We start from the raw sequence: 18,429 nt of genomic DNA on the forward strand, positions 1-18,429 counted from the left end.
CGCTGCTACCGGTTCGCCTGAACCGGATAGAACCAGCTGAATACCACCACTGGTTGGGTGGATGGAATTGAGCAAATGTGGGCAGCGGAGTGGAACAGCAGGTTAACCCAGGGGTCTGCAAACTTGGTTCTTTTAAGACTTGTGGACTTCAACTTCAGCTTTGCTGGCTGAGGAACTCAGGGAGTTGAAGTCCACAAGTCTTAAAAGAGCCAGGTTTGCAGACCCCTGGGTTAAACCATCTGTCAAGTTCCCAAGTACAGTATAACCTCTGGTCACGACCATAATTTGTTCCATAATTTTGGTCACAACCTAATTTGTGTTGTGACCTGAACCTAATTTCCCCATTGGATTGTATGTAAATACAATCAATCCATTCCAGACCCCTACAAACTGTATATAAATATTGGGTTTTTTAAAGATTTTTTAGCACAAAAATAGTTTATTATGCCATACAACCACAGTGTAATAGTAAAATGTAAAATTCTTTAATAACACTGCGAAAACCTTGAACAGGAAAGAAAACTGTTCAGACGATCGATTCTGAGAGAGGAGGGTTACTGTTTTGAGGGAAGAGTCCGGCTGTTCTCCTTCAGGTGTTTTCTCTCTTGTGATCTTCTAATGTTCTAATGTTTCGTCTTCAGGAATTTCTGGGTCAAGGGTTTCTTGTTTTTTGTATCTGTTTAACTGGTGGGCCAACAGTCACAAAAAGCCGATCTAATGTGACTTGTATTTTCCTGTGCATCAAAACTTTACGGAAATAAGAGATGACATGATTGTTCATCATGTTCAATACTCTATTCGTAAGAGTTTTGTCGTGGTGGTGCTTTTCAAAGAAATTCTGGCACTCATTCCATTTTCCTGTGACGTCTTTCAACACATCAGTTTTAATCACCTCCCTTTCATCTTAATCTTCTTCCTCCGATGACTGGTCCTCAGTGAGCACCTTATGCTGCTCATTCTGGAGTGCAACAAAGTTCATCCATTGTCAGTTCCTCATCGTGATCTTTGACCAATTCCTCGATATCATCACTGTTGACTTCAAGACCCATGCCCTTACCCATGCACACGATCTCCTCCACAACAGGGGGCTCAAATCCTTCAAAATCTCATTCAGCAACGCATTCAGGCCAAAGTTTCTTCCACACTGATTTCAAGGTCCGGTACGTGACGTCTTCTCAGGCTTTGTCGATGAGATTGATGCAATGAACAATATTAAAATGGTTCTTCCAGAACTCCCTTAGGATCAAAGATGTCTGTTCAGTCACATTAAAACACCTGGTGAAGAGTCCCTTAGTGTACAGCTTAAGTTGGAAATTACTTGTTGGTCCATGGGCTGCAGAATAGGAGTCATGTTTGGGAGGAGAAACTTGACCTCAATGAAGTTGTACTCATTGTCCATATGGTCAACCAAATCTGGAGGGTGTGCATCTGGTGCATTGTCCATCAGAAGAAGGCACCTTTCAAGCAGATGATTGTCAGAAAGATCTTTCCTAGCAGCGCGAGCAAAAATCTCATGCAGCCATTCCAAAAACAAGCTCTTTGTGAACCAACCCTTCATGTTAGCCCTCCACATCACAGGCAGTCTGGCCTTGTTCACATTTTGCTGCTTGAACATATGAGGGTTCTTGTATTGGTAGACGAGTAGCAGATTAAGTTTTAGATTGCCACTTGTGTTCGCACACAGCAAAAGGGTCAATCTGTCCTTCCTTAACTTGTGGCTGGGCATAGTCTTCTCCTCCTGTGTGATGTAGGTCCTCTTCAGCATCTTCTTCCAACTTGCACAAGTGTCCTGCTGCTCGCGTGTCCCAATTCCAAATAAGCCACAGCCTGGTAGTGGGCTGGGGGTTGGGGACCCCTGGCATACTATACTATAACAGTTGATGGAGTGAGTGGCATCAAGTTGTTTTCGATTCCTAGTGGATGGATGGAGACAAAGGTAATATAGATATGACAGTACAGGGAGTCCTGGCTTAATGAGATTTCTTCCTCCTCTCCAAGATGGGGGTATGGGGTGGAAGTCATGTAAAACCTTTACACAGAGACATCACATATATAATATCTTACTCTCTCTGCTCTGAAAGTTTAAGGGAAGGTGGACTGTACTGTATATATCATTCTGATGGATACCCAATGGAGTCTGAGTGTACATTTTTCCACTAGAGGGCAGACTGGCACAAATTTACCAACTGAAGGGCCCTTTTTTGAGTCCAAGATAGGGAATGTAAATAACTAAGAAGCAGATTTAATCACAATAGTCTTGATGAAATTGCTGAGAAGATCATGACTCATTCCTATCCTACTGATTTCAGCAGATTTATTCTAAATATGATTTGATTCAACCTATTGTGTTTTGGTTTTTTGGTGTCTCATCCTTGTCCTTTCCTGCGCAGAGATGCTTTAAGAAGTATGTATGTACATATGTGTGTATTTAATTTTTTATACCTTAATAATCTTTCCCTGCCAGTGTGTTAAGTTAGATTCCTACAGGAACCTAAGCAGTGGTGGGTTTCAAAAAATTTTACTACCAGTTCTGTGGGTGTGGCTTGGTGGGCATGGCAGGGGAAGGTTACTGCAAAATCCCCATTTCCTCCCAATCAGCTGGGACTCAGGAGGCAGAGAATAGATGGGGGCAGGGCCAGTCAGAATTTTTACTACTGGTTCTCTACTCAAAATTTCTGCTATAGGTTCTCTAGAACTGCTCAGAACCTGCTGAAACCCACCTCTGAAACTAAGTCATCATCACACAGTTTTCATATAGATTAGCATGTGACAGAACCTGGCTGCAAGTCTTATAAATAATATTGGAGGTGGGTTAAGTGCATTTAACTAATTATGGTCTATTCAGTGACTGTAATTAAATGAATGGTGGCTTGATGTTTTAATTAATGTGTGATTTAGTTTACAGAGTTCCACTCCATAGCCATCACTCCCTAGGAGAATGAGTACAGATAGTCCTTGACTTATGACCACAGTTGAGACCGGAACTGTAATGTATTTAAACTTTAGGAGGGAAATTTGGGCGGGAACTAGCACGTTGCTGATTGGTTGAAGCCTCAGCCAAAATAGTATTTAAAGAGGGGTTTTTGCCTGTGGTGCTTTGCTGGGATCACTATAAACTAAAGAGCTGTTGTCACTCACTGGTCTCCTGCCTCTTTATTGCCCGAACTTAACATTGGCGACGAAGGTGGGATATTGAGGCAGTGAGATCGGGAAAAGAGCTGAAGGAGCAAAGGAATTCGCGAACCCAGCCAGTTTCAAGGGGCGGATAGTTAGCGATGTCCAGCTACACGCCGCCAGCGCCATTTGACCCAGCCAAGGAGAAATGGGGGTCGTACATGGCTCGTTTCGAGTGTTTCCTCGAAGCGAACAAACTCCAAGGAGTCTCGGACAATCGGAAGCGAGCATACTTCCTAAGCCACTGCGGTCCAGAGGTTTTCGACACCGCGGAGTCACTTTCAGAGCCAACGCCGGTACAATCGGTACCGTGGCAAACACTACAGACACTACGCACCGGTACCCTCAAAGTTCGTCCAACGGTTCGAGTTGAGGCAACGGGTACAGCCAGAGGGCGAATCGATAAGCGTGTACATGGCCGCGTTGAGGAAAGCCGCAAACCACTGTGAGTACAGAGATTTGGAGGACTCCTTACTTGAACAACTCATTTGTGGGGTCAGAGACATCCGACTGCAAAGGCGGCTGCTGTCTAAGAGCAACCTGACTTTGGCAATAGCCTTGGACGAGGCCAGGGCTCACGAGATGTCCACCAAAGCGGCGGAAACCTTGCAAAAGCCGAACGCGCAGGGTGCCGGAGCGAAAACAACACCAGCGAGGAAGTCCAGGCCGAATCGGAGGGTGAGGAAGAGGAAGAGGTTTTCCACACCGGGAGGCCGGGAAGAGGTGACCGGGATGAGTGCGTGAGTTGTGGGGGCCAACACCAACGACAAAACTGTAGGTTCAAGGACGCGGTTTGTCGGCGGTGCGAAAAGAAAGGACACATAGCTCAGGCCTGTCGAGTTTCAACCTTCCCGCCAAAAATTCAAACCGACCAATCAGAGCGCCGGAGCAGCGAAACAGCCCGGGATTGGTCCATTCAAAAAGGGCGCGAAGTTAAATCAGACCACTGTGAGAGTGGGCCACGCATCGACATGACTAGAAAAGAAGATTTTTACCAAAACTTACATTGAAGGGGTACCGTGCCAAATGGAAGTAGACACCAGCTCGTCAATCACAATTATGTCCTGGGACACCATCGTGAGAGACTTGCCAGCCATCGCTAAGCGCCAGCTACAACCCCAGAAGCTAAGAGTGCAAGACTACCAGGGAAATTGGATCCCTGTTCGAGGGGTCACGTCCGTCCAAGTCAAGTATGGACAGCACAAGAAGACCCTGCCAATCACCGTAGTAGATGGAACTCTACCGAATTTGCTAGGGCTGGACTGGTTCCGAGCTTTGGGCATGGGAGTGACCAGGGTCTACAGAAACGACGTCAACCTCAAGGACGAACTACTGAAGGAGTTCGAGGACGTCTTCAAGGACTGCCTGGGCAAGTACGTGGGGACCCCTATTTCTTTCAACTTAGACCCACAAGTTGCCCCTATCCGGTTAAAGGCTCGGAGGGTTCCATTCGCCCTAAAGCCCAAGATTGACCGGGAGTTAGACAAACTAGTAAGCCAGGGAATACTAGTCCCCGTCGACCATGCAAAATGGGAGACACCCATAGTAACCCCAGTCAAACCGGACGGGTCGGTCCGGATTTGTGCTGACTACAAGGCAACGCTTAACAAAGCATTGCAGAAAAGCGCATACCCCGTCCCGGTAGTGCAACACTTGCTGCACTCGTTAGGACAAGGGCAGGTTTTCGCCAAACTCGATTTGGCTCAAGCCTACCAGCAACTACCTGTAGATAGCAGCACAGCCAAGGCGCAGACAATTGTCATGCACCGTGGTGCTTTCAAATGTTCGGAGTTAATGTGGCCCCAGGGCTGTTCCAAAACCTAATGGAATGACTGTTACAGGGTCTACCCGGGGTGGTACCATACTTCGACGATGTATTGGTATTGGCAGAAAACTTAGATGAACTAGGGGTAAAACTAAGGAAGGTATTGGGCATTTTCAGGTCTGCAGGGCTTAAGGTTAAGCTTAACAAATGCCAAATTGGGGTAGAATCAGTGGAGTTCCTGGGATACCGAATAGACAGGAAAGGGATCCACCCCACTGAGAGCAAGATATGGGCCATCAGGAAGGCTCCCGCTCCCCAAAATAAAACGGAATTACAAGCATTCTTAGGGCTTGTTAATTTCTATGCGGTGTTTTTAAGGAATAAGGCAACAATAGCCGAACCGCTACATAAATTACTAGCAAAGAAAGCTGTTTGGTCCTGGGGCAGAGTGGAGGCTAAGGCATTTGAGGGGGTAAAAAACCTTTTGACCAGCGATAGCCTCCTCATCCAGTACAATGGCACGTTGCCACTAGTACTAGTTTGCGATGCTTCTCCCTACGGAGTGGGGGCTGTGCTCAGCCATAGGTTACCGAATGGAACAGAAGCCCCTATAGCGTATTATTCCCGAACAATGTCCTCAGCTGAAAGGAATTACAGCCAGCTAGATAGGGAGGCATTGGCTATAGTCTCCGGGGTGAAGAAATTCCATGAATACTTATTCGGGCGTGATTTCGAGATTGTCACGGACCATAGACCCCTACTGGGACTCCTAGCGGGCGACCGCCCAACGCCCGTTGCACTCTCACCCAGACTGACCCGATGGACTATCTTCCTGGCGGCATACTCTTACAAACTGCTCCATCGACCGGGAAAAGACTTAGGGCATGCGGACGCTCTTAGCCGGTGCCCTTTACCAGAGACTATCGAAGACCCGACCCCGGGGACACCCGTCTTGCTCATTGACTCTTTGGACTCAGGCCCAGTCACATCTAAGGAAGTGGCTAGGGCATCGTATAGGGACATTACAATAAGGACTGTAATCGGTTGGGTGCAAAGGGGATGGCCCGCTGCGCCGGGCGAGCGTTTCAAAGACTATGCGAAAAAACGATCAGAACTGTCGGTTCAAGGGGGGTGTCTGTTATGGGGGGATAGAGTGGTTATCCCGGAAAAATTACGCGGAAATGTGTTAGAACTGTTGCATGCGGGCCACCCAGGGATTGTGAGAATGAAGAGTTTGGCGAGAAGTTATGTATGGTGGCTCCTGATGGATAAGGACATTAGCGACAGGGTAGGGAAATGCCAATCCTGCCAAGAGTCAAGGCCACTACCCCCTACAGCCCCAATTAGAGAGTGGGAGAAACCCCAGGGGCCATGGTCCAGGATTCACATAGATTTTGCTGGGCCATTCCATGGGCAGACCTTTTTAATTGTAGTAGATGCCTACTCAAAATGGTTAGAAATCATCCTTATGAAAACCACGATGGCCGAAGCAGTAATCACAGTCCTGAGGCATCTATTCTTAACACACGGCCTGCCCGACACCCTAGTCTCTGACAACGGCCCGCAATTCACGGCAAACCAGTTCGAGGGGTACTTAGCGGAAGAGGGCATCAGACATGTCCTCTCGGCGCCTTTCCACCCGGCGACGAACGGACTTGCAGAACGTTTCGTTCGGAGCGCCAAGGAAGCGCTATCTAGGATAAGTCCAGGAGATTGGCAAACCAAAATCGATACTTTCCTAGCAGTCCAACATAGAACCCCCTGTGTGACAACTGGCCGCAGCCCAGCGGAACTATTGATGGGCAGGAAACTCAGGTGCCCATTAGACCGACTAAACCCAACCTACACCCCAGATGGGTACAAGAGTATCCAAGAAAAAACTAGGGAGATGACAGCGGGTGACCCAGTATGGGCACACAACTATAGCGAAGGCCCAACATGGTTAAAAGGGACAATTCTAGGCATAACCGGGCCAAAATCATATATAGTAGACATGGAGGATGGCAGGGTTTGGAGACGCCATATAGACCAATTAAGAAAACGAATACCAAATAATACAGACACAAAACAGCCAGACCCTGACTACCAAATGTTTGAATCTACAGCTGACTCAAACCCGAGGCGAGCGGAGGACTTATCTGAATCCGATGAAGTCCAGCGACGCCAACCGGTTCCTCCTGAAGACAGCAGGGACGACTCTGCCAATAATCCAGGGCCGGACGGCCCAGAGGAGGAGCTGGGAGGAACAAACAGTCCCTCCGGCCAGCTCGACTCACTCCCAGAGAATGAATTGTGCAGTCAGAAAGAGTTAGGAGACGCCCTGTCTACCTGCATGACTACGTGGAGAAATAACTTGCAGATTTTATGTAAATATGGGTACAATGCGTTCTGGGAGGGAAGGAGTGTAATGTATTTAAACTTTAGGAGGGAAATTTGGGCGGGAACTAGCATGTTGCTGATTGGTTGAAGCCTCAGCCAAAATAGTATTTAAAGAGGGGTTTTTGCCTGTGGTGCTTTGCTGGGATCACTATAAACTAAAGAGCTGTTGTCACTCACTGTTCTTCTGCCTCTTTATTGCCCGAACTTAACAGGAACTTCTGTTGCTAAGCAAGACAAATGGTCAGTGAGTTGTGCCCAATTTTGCAATCCTTTTTGGTATGGCTGTTAAGTAAGCCACTGGTTGTTAAGTGAATCGTGCAATTGTTAAGCAAATCTATCTTCTTCCATTGGCTTTGCTTGTCAGAAGCCGTCTGAGAAGGTTGCAAATGATGATCATGTGACCCTGGGATGGTACAAGTACATGCCAGTTTCCAACCACCTGAATTTTGATCATGTGACCACAGGGACTCTGTGACAGTCATAAGTGTAAGATTGGTTGTAAATCACTTTTTTCAGTACTCTTGTGACTTTGGTCATTAAATGAATAGTTGCAAGTCAAGGACTGCTGTATACTTAGTCTATGTAGTTTCCCTTCTATTTTTCGTTATGAAAGAGGAAAGCAAAAATATGGATTGAATTCATTTGCAAATGACTCTGGAATAAGGAGCATGGATGTTATTTAGGAGAAACACTTAGCCTTTTCCTTGCCTTTCTGACAGAAACTTTTCCCCATGTCTGACAGCCTTTAGGTGTGAGGTTACAATCAGAGGTAGTATTCAGCAGGTTCTGACCAGTTCTGGAGAATCAGTAGCGGAAATTTTGAGTAGTTTGGAGAACCAGTAAATACCACCTCTGACTGGCCCCGCCCCCATCTATTCTCTGCCTCCCGAGTACCAGCTGATCAGGAGGAAATGGGGATTTTGCAGTAACCTTCCCCTGCCACGCCACTAAGCCACACCCACCAAGCCATGCCATGCCCACCAAGCCACACCCACAGTACCGGTAATAAAAAAATTTGAATCCCACCACTGGTTGCAATGTAGGCTAAGGAATTCAATGCTCCTCTTCCCCTCCCCTTTTTTCTACTCTCTTTGTTCTCAACAGAGTTTTTAAAACTGCTATTTGCAGGAGGAGGGTCAAAAAAGTCAAGATGGCAGCCTTGACCATCTGATGGAAGCCTGCTTCTCTCATATGCATTGCTTGCACGATGGATGATTAAAAGGGTAAAGACTTTAATTGCAGTCACCATCTTGACTTTTTTGCCATAGTGATACACTCCCTGGATACTTCTGTATTTTGCATCTGATTTGGCTAGAGCACAAAAGATAGAATCATCAGGGTCTCTGGTGCTCTCTGAGCTTGGTGGTTTTCTTGCAGACAATTCATTACCCAACTAGATGACATCATCAGTGCATTGATGAAAACCACCAAGCTCAGAGAGCACCAGAGACACCACAATTCAATCATCAGCTACCAATATTCTCTTCTACCAGTACAATCAATAATACAATTTAGATTAAATGTCCTAATTTCAGACAATAAAATATACTTCCTTCTTGGCCTATAAGTGTTCTACTGCCAAATGAATCCTTTCCCAGATAAAAACTGAAAGATCTTTTTCACCATTTCTTTTGCTCTGGGGAGTTAGGTAGCCCCAGTCCTGCAAGGCCATTTCCCCCATTGCCAAAGTCCCATCCATCTGCCTTGGCAGCCCCTACTCTCACATTCCCCAACCTGACATCCTCCAGTTCTATGTGGGGACTGTTGCTCCCAAAATTTCCAGCCATTCCAACCTTCACTTGCTGCTTATAGTAATGATTTGCTCAGGAGTTGTTGTTTTTTTCACTCCACATGTTCCTGATTTTAATTTCTACTCAGGTGAGCTATTTCTGTAATGTAACTAATTGGCTTGGCTCCTTCGCCGTAGGTCAAGGTTATTTCCAAGGCTGTTGATCGTTGCCTCAGCCTTGTCTACAAATAGGAAGCTTACAATTTGGGCACTTAAAAAAAAACCCAACAACCTATGTTTTAATTTCATGCAGGAATGTCCCTCTTCCTATAATACTTAACCCCTATGGGTATCCAGGATTTGAGCTACTTCACTGAAAGTCCATGAGCCACATGATTTTATAGGAAGGGACATGCTTATATACATTGTACTAAGCCATTGATTGCTGAATCAGTGGCAATTTTTGACATTCACACAATACGCTAAAACCAAACCCCCTTCTGTCTTAGCACAACACGAATGCAACCATTAGTCCAGAATGAATTCTTTTTTTTTTTTTACTATTTATCAAGTGAACCTCACCTCTGTCTGGTATGCTTAGAAAATAGACTTGAGTTCTGCTCAATCTGGCAGTCTCTGAGAGGGATGAAGAAAGGGGCACAGTCACGCAATTGATGCCACACCCCTTTTTAATGTGTGCCATACATGCAATGCACATTAAAAAGAGGTGGGGATTATAGAATGGAATAGAATAGAATTTTTTTATTGGCCAAGTGTGATTGGACACACAAGGAATTTGTCTTGGTGCATATGCTTTCAGTGTACATAAAAGAAAAGATACATTCATCAAGAATCATAAGGTACAACACTTAATGATAGTCATAGGGTACAAGTAAGCAATCAGGAAACAATATCAATATAAATCGTAAGGATACAAGCAACAAAGTTACAGTCGTACAGTCATAAGTGGAAGGAGATGGGTGATGGGAACGATGAGAAGATTAATAGTTATTAATGATAATTAATAATAATTAATAATATAACTATTAATTATATAATTAATAATAATTAATTATGATATACATTCCCCCTGGGATCATTGGACAGTTTTGGGTAGTTCAACCAAGATTAAGGAGGCAAATGTTTTGAGATTGTGTAAATACCCCATCAGGCTCTTTTAGATTGGCAAGTATGGTAGCCAGAGAAGCTTCAGAATAAAGAAAGATGCATGATAGAAAATAAATAAGTAGATACATACATCAACAACTGTAGCAGTGATATCTTCCGTCACCATGGAGTAAGTTCAAAAACACTCCCAAAATAAAGAAATTCTCAAGCAGCTTTAGATAAAAAGGACCCAAAAAAAAGAACCTTCTTTTGTAGGAAAGCCCACGATTTTACCTAAAACAAATCCCTTTAAATAAAAATGTGCGTTGGTAAATTTTATTCAGGTCAGCAGGCTTCTCTTACCAACTTCTTATGGCCAGACAAAACTGCCACGGGGGCCAGTTCATTAACAGATGCATTTCAGCATTGAACAGGGCTGCCATCCAACCAAAAGGATCCTGGTCATACACTGCTAACCATAGATCACTGATCCTTCTCTATAAGCACCAGATGGATATCAATTAGGCATTTGGTGGATCATAACTATTTTGTTTGGTCTTGCTGGCTCCAGAAAAGATCACACCAGAGGTGGGTTTCTGACCAGTTCTGGAGAACCAGTAGTGGAAATTTTGAGTAGTTCAGAGAACCGATAGTAAAAATTCTGACTGGCCCTGCCCCTATTTATTCTCTGCCTCCCAAGTCCCAGCTGATTGGGAGGAAATGCGGATTTTGCAGTAATCTTCCCCTGGAGTGGGGTGGGAATGGAGATTTTACAGTATCCTTCCCTTGCCATGCCCACCAAGCCACGCCCACCAAGCCATGCCATGTCCACCAAACCACACCCACAGAACCGCTAGTAAAAAAATTTGAAACCCACCACTAAATCACACTGATTTTGTGAGCATTAACAAATGGTTGGTGAGTTCCTTATTTGGAATGTCAATCAGGAGAAATCTGAAGAAAAAGCAGTTCCCATCAAAAAAAAAAAAAAAAAAGCTAAGCACTGGAGGAAAAAACACACCGTAAACTAATATGATAGAGAGCAAAGAAACCAGTTCAAAGGTAGTTTGAAAATTGCTAATTAGAGTAAACATGACAGGATCCCTTTTCTTTTTCCTATGCGTTTATGTTCTCTGAGTACAATGTTTAGGAAACATTCATTTTTCCACCTCACTTTTTCCTTCACTGGCAAACCTCCCTTGCGGTTGTCTAAGCAACACTGCTTTTGACTTTGCTTCCTTTTTCTATATTAATTCCTCCATAGAAGAGCATAGGATCAAACCCAGGCATAGCTCCAAGCTCTGAAGGTCATCGTGCAACTTTTACTGACTTTATGTCAAGAGGATAAATATAAAAAAGCAGCCAATGCCCAGAGAAGATGGAAAAAAGATAAATAATATGATAAGCAAGACTATTTTAATATGCTGCTGAAAACACACAACTCCAGTTTTCTACCAAGTATGCTGACATCTACTATATTTCTAATTCTAATTCAGTCACTTGGATCCAGATTATTAACTGGGTGTACTGGCACCATATTGGTATCTTTTTCCAGATATTATTATTATTATTGTTATTGTTATTGTTATTGTTTATTGGATTTCTAGACTGTCCTTCTCCCGAAGGACTCAGGGCGGTGTGCAGCCAAGATAAAACATAACCATATACAATTAAAAACTGAATTAAGAAACTTATTATACAATTGGCCGAAAAGTTAAAATATATAAAATCTAAAAACCCCAAATTTAAAACATAAATAAAATTTGAAATTTAAAAATCTAAACAGTTTAAGAAAAAACTTAAGCCAGCCCCGCGCGAATGAACAAATGTGTTTTCAATTCGCGGCGGAAGGTCCGAAGGTCAGGTATTTGGCGTAAACCAGGGGGAAGTTCGTTCCAGAGAGTAGGAGCCCCCACAGAGAAGGATCTTCCCCTGGGGGCCGCCAGCCGACATTGTTTGGCGGACGGCACCCTGAGAAGTCCCTCTCTGTGTGAGCGTACGGGTCGGTGGGAGGCATGGGGTATCAGCAGGCGGTCCCGTAAGTACCCAGGCCCCAAGCCATGGAGCGCTTTGAAGGTGGTAACCAAAACCTTGAAATGCACCCAAAAGGCAACAGGTAGCCAGTGCAGTCTGCGCAGGAGAGGTGTTACATGGGAGCTACGTGGAACTCCCTCTATCACCCGCGCAGCTGCGTTCTGGACCAACTGAAGCCTCCGAGTGCATCTCAAGGGGAGCCCCATGTAGAGAGCATTGCAATAATCCAGGCGAGAGGTAACGAGAGCATGAGTGACCGTGCATAAGGCATCCCGATTGAGGAAGGGGCGCAACTGGCGAACCTGGTGAAAGGCTCTCCTGGAGACGGCCGTCAAATGATCTTCAAACGACAGCCGTGCATCCAGGAGAACACCCAAGTTGCGCACCCTTTCCCTTGGGGCTAATAACTCGCCCCCGACAGTCAGCTGCGGCTGCAGCTGACTGTATCGGGGTGCCGGCATCCACAGCCACTCCGTCTTGGAGGGATTGAGCCTGAGCCTGTTCCTCCCCATCCAGACCCGTACGTATTCACCCTAACAATGTGGAGCATCCTCTCACTATTGTCTGTTTTCTAGAAATAAACAAACATGAGTTGTTGTTTTATTAGGTGAAGTTATTTGCTGAATATCTTGTCTACTTTTCAATGAAGGATTGACAGTAACTATGTAAAGAAGAGATGGCAGAGGGGAGATATGATAGCAGTCTTCAAATATTAGAAGATCTGTCACAAGGAAGAAGGTGTGGATTTATTCACCAGAGCTCCAAGTTAGGATAAAAAACAGCGAATGGATGTTTTACAGATGGATAACCAAATATAAAAAACCATGAGAACTATTAAGCAGTGACATAGACTGTTTAGGAAACTTATGAGTGGCTCCAACTCTGGACATTTTCAATTAAATATTTTGCAGTCATTTGGGAGGATATGATATTCCTGCCTTGGGCAAGGGGGATGGATTAGGATATCTCTACACTTTCCATCCCTATGATTCTATGACATAAAATTTAGCTAGCTCTTTCTTGATTATTCCCCTTGGTTAGAATCTATTGGTGGAACTTGTCATTCTTATTTGTTGTCTATGTTCCCATTGGAGGGAATTTCAGAGGGAAAACATTTGAATCCTATTGGTTGTCAACTGATCCAGGTGTGTATAAAAGGAGAGCATCCTGCCTGTGTTTGCTGCTGAAGTCTCACACTAAATAAAAGAGCTGTTGTCACTAGTCTGGTCTTGGGTCTCCTCCTTTACTCAATCTAACATTATTCTTCCTTGCAAGCCTGATGGTACCTTCAACAGTTTTAGAAGATGCTTGGTACATCTTTTCAGGAGCAAATTGCAGCTTCAGGAGAGGGTAGAGTCGACATCACCCAATTGAAACAGTTCCATCAAAGGAAAGCTAACTTTGATTCCACTTATGTATGTATGCATTAATTTTTGTATGTCACTTTGGATTTCAAAGTCTTCAACATTTGATATCACACTGTGGGGCAACAGAAGTAAAAACTGTCTGCTGATTCCAGCCATACAGTCATCTTATCCCCTTTCCAAATCCCGCTCAGAGTCCTTCTTTAAAAGATAAAGGTTCCCCTCGCGCATATGTTCTAGTCGTTCCCGACTCTAGGGGGTGGTGCTCATCTCCGTTTCAAAGCCAGAGCCAAGAGCAGAGCTCTCCGAAGACGTCTCTGTGGTCATGTGGCCGGCATGACTAAACGCCAAAGGCACACGGAATGCTGTTACCTTCCTAGCAAAGCTAGTCCCTATTTTTCGACATGCTTTCAAAATGCTAGGTTGGCAGAAGCTGGGACAAATAACGGGAGCTCACCCCATTACGCGGCACCAGGGATTCGAACCACTGAACTGCTGATCTTTCGATCAACAAGCTCAGCATCTTAGCCACTGAGCCACAGCATCCTTCTTCTTCTTTAGAAGAAACCTAAAGGAGAGACAAAAAAATTCCTCAATTGAAGGGAAGACCAGGATGGAAAAGCCTTAAGTAATTGCCACTCTAAAAGAAATTATCAGAGATGCAGATCACAAGTCTCAAACTCAAACAAGAGGGGAGAAGTTGGTCAGAACTTTCAGAATGAATAAAAGCTTTTCAAAAAAGCTGGAAGATATGAAAAATATCCATGAATAAGAACATCTGAGCAAAAATGCTTTGGTGCATTTGATAAAGCTTGCATGAACTTGAGGCATAGCTTTGAAGGACGTTTTGGGGTCATTAACTGGGCTTTTCTGTTTAATGTAAACAAGGCATCACAGGTGTCTGTTGACATGGTGAACAGCTGCATTACCTTTGTCAGTGCAACTTATACTAAAATAATGGTTATTAGTGGTTTTACCAAAAGTTTCCTTACATATTATATGTAAATAATCTTTGGAAGTGATGGTCCTTATTAAGCCCTATTTAATGCCCATGTTAATTTGCAAACCCTTCCACATTTATAGCAGAGAATAAAGAAATACATTTGATAACCCATAGCTGTTAAAAGCCAAAAATCTCACATGACTAAATCCTGAGGGAGAAATAGGATAACTTGGCCATATATATTCAGCGTGAAGATACTCCATTTGTTTTTAGAACTATTACTTTTTTTGTATGCAGCAAGATCTATATTTTTGTCTTGTCTGGCATTCAGAAAGATGAGGAAATCGTTAAGAATTAATTCAGAAATAGATCAGTCTAGGCAATTGTAGTACCTGTGAGAGGGGTCTTGGAGTCCTAGTGGACAACTATTTAGATATGAGCCAGCAGTGTGCAGCAGCTGCCAAAAAAGCCAACAAAGTTCTAGGCTGCATAAACAGAGGGATAGAATCAAGATCATGTGAAGATTTAATACCACTTTATAATGCCTTGGTAAGGCCACACTTGGAATACCGTATCCAGTTTTTGTCGCCACGATGTAAAAAAAAATGTTGAGACTCTAGAAAGAGTGCAGAGAAGCGCAACAAAGATGATTAGGGGACTAAAGGCTAAAACATGAAGAATGTTTGCAGAAACTGGGTATGTCTAGTTTAATAAAAAGAAGGACTAGGGGAGACATGATAGCAGTGTTCCAATATCTCAGAGGTTGCCACAAAGAAGAGGGAGTCAAGCTATTCTCCAAAGCACCTGAGGGCAGGACAAGAAGCAATGGGTTCAAACTAATCAAGGAGACAAGCAACTTAGAACGAAGGAGAAATTTCCTGACAGAACAATTAATAAGTGGACCAATTTTCCTCCAGAAGTTGTAAATGCTCCAACACTGGAAGTCTTTAAGAAGATGTTGGGTAACCATTTATCTGAAGTGGTGTAGGGTTTCCTGCCTAAGCAAGGGGTTGGACTAGAAGACCTCCAAGGTCCCTTCCAAGTCTGTTATTCTATTATAATTCCTAAGTCTTTTCATTCTAAATACAAGTTGTTAGAGAAATACTTCTCAGTGTGACTGCTTTCCAAATATTGATATTGCATAAGACTAAAGCTTGAGGCAGCCTAGTTAGAAATGGATAAAGTGAGCATCAAATCCTTCTGCCACAATTTGTCGAATTTTGAACTGGCATAGTCCCGCAGTTTCCCCGAAGCGCTGCTTCTTTTCTATGTAGAAACTGCCAACAGACTGATATAAATCACTCCAGATTTTCCACCACAACAAGCTGATCTTCAATAGCCATGAGGCAAGAACTGAACCATGAAGCCATACTTCCATAGCAAAGGTGCAGAGAACGCAGGAGGGCCCTTCTGTCCAACAATGGCTCACACACATCTGCTGCTCACTTGAGATCACGATGAGCAATGAAGCGTGAGCAAGCAAGCTGCTTGGACATTGACACAGAAGTGTTTTTTAACCTCCAGTTTTAACCTCCAGTTTTATATGTTGCAACTAATATCAACAGGTTGCTGTTTAGGAAAAAATGTTGAAAAAAATCTGCACACAACTATTGTGTCACATCCATAATTCAGACCAGTGAGATGATGGACAAACGGCCTCTTGTGCAGAGATACAATGCCATCCCTTTAAATATCCAAAGTGATAGAGAGAAGTTGTCTTTTCTCACAAAAATCAAGGGATATTTAAGTGAATTTCTTGAATTCATAGAATGGAACAGTGTTGTGACCCAGGTTCCTGGACCCAGACTCCTGGACTCGGATGATTCAGAAAATGAGGGAGAAGACCTGGCAAGCCCTGCTTCTCTTGAGCCCTCTCCCTCCCTGGCACCCACTCAGAGGGAGGGGCCGGCGGGGCCTGATTCTCCCGGGCTTTCTTCTGATTTGCCAACGCCCCAAGAACAGTTTTGGAGGGACGCAAGGTTACGAAGGCTTGATCGGCGTGCGCAGCAGCGGAAGAGTTGGGACAAAGCCAAGTCATAATTGTCATGCAGTGACATCTGCAGAGACTATAAATAGGAGGCGGGACTTCCTGGTTTTTTGTCTCGGACAAAACAATGAATTTGGCGCAAGCTAATTCATGGAGGGAAGAATATATTCGTGAGTAATTCTGGCCTTATCTATAATTTCCTCGTTATCTCCAGAAACTTGGCAGGCCCGTGGGTAGACGTGGCCAGGACATGTATCTATGTAAATAAAAGGAAAAAAAAGGAAGGCCTCTGACGGACTCTTTGCTGGGAGTATTGGGGGAAGGGAAACAGAACATTTTGTCCGAGACCTGACTAAAACATCTTCCACCCAGCCTTTGCGCCTGGCTATTGGGGACCATGAGGAGGCGATCCAGTTTTATGTCACGGCGGACCTTCATTTTCCCTTGGTCCTTGGGTTGGCCTGGCTTCGGACCCACGATCTTCAGGTGGCCTGGTCGCGGAACGCCATCTCTTTCCCGAGTCTGCAGTGCGTCGATCACATCCGCCACACCTGTGCCGGCCAGAACGTCCCCACCGCTGCCATCACCTTGCCTCCTGAGCTGACGGACTTCGCCGACGTGTTCAGCGAGAAGGAGGCGGACCGACTACCCCGCATCGGCCCCACGATTGCCCGTGGACCTTCTGCCCAACGCACCACTGCCTGTGGGACGCCTGTATTCCATGTCGGAGCCCGAGTTGGCCGCCTCAGGGACTTCCTGGACAAAAACCTGGCCCGAGGGTTCATCCGCCTTCAAAGTCCCTCTCGGCCCCGGTCCTCTTTGTGAAGAAGAAGACAGGGACTTGCGCCTATGCTGTGATTACCGCCGGCTAAACGCCATTACGGTGCGGAATCGCTACCCCCTGCCGCTCATCCCGGAGCTACTGGAAAGGTTGCGGGAGGCCACGATCTTCACCAAGCTCGATCTCCCGGGGGCCTACAACCTGGTGCGGATACGAGAAGGAGACGAATGGAAGACGGCATTCGCACCCGATACGGACACTACGAATACACTGTCATGCCATTTGGGTTGACCAATGCTCCCGCCGTTTTTCAGCACTTCATGAACGACGTGTTCCGAGACATGTTGGATCGGTTCGTGGTTATCTACCTCGGCGACATCCTGATTTACTCCCGGTGCAGGGAAAGCCACCTTCGACACGTCAGTCTGGTTCTGCAACGCTATGGAGCAACAACTCAATGCGAAACTGGAGAAATGCGTCTTCTTCCGGACTTCCATAGAATTCCTCGGCATATCATCTCGCCCGAGGGCATAGCCATGGACCCATGTAAAGTAGAAGCTTTGTGTAGCTGGGAAGCCCTCGTCGGGTGAAGGATGTTCAGCGCCTACTGGGCTTCGCCAACTACTACCGGACCTTCATCCCGGCTTCGCCACACTGACAGCTCCACTTACCCAGCTCCTCAGGAAGAAGGTTGCATTCCGTGGGGTCCCCGCAGCAAGAAGCATTCACAGCCCTCAAGAAAGCCTTCGTCACGGAACCCGTCCTGAGGCATCCCGACCCGCTCCGGCCTTTTGTGGTGGAAACGGACGCGTCCAATGTGGCTCTGGGAGCGGTGCTGCTACAGGCTCCGACGAATGGCGGCACACTTTTTCCCTGCGCTTACTACTCCCGGAAACTCAATCCTTCCGAGCGCAACTACACTATCTGGGAAAAAGAGTTGCTGGCTATCAAGGCTGCATTCGAGGCTTGGCGACACCATCTGGAGGGGCCCAACATCAGGTGGAGGTCCGAACGGACCATCGGAATCTCGAGCACCTCACCACAGCTCAGAAGTTGAACCAGCGGCAGATCCGTGGTCGTTGTTTTGCCCGGTTCAACTTCCGCGTGACCTACATTCCCAGCGGTCACAACCGGAGGGCGGATGCCCTGTCCCGAAGCCAGAGTAC

This window comes from Ahaetulla prasina, chromosome 3 (assembly GCF_028640845.1).
Source record: "Ahaetulla prasina isolate Xishuangbanna chromosome 3, ASM2864084v1, whole genome shotgun sequence".
NCBI lineage: Eukaryota > Metazoa > Chordata > Lepidosauria > Squamata > Colubridae > Ahaetulla > Ahaetulla prasina.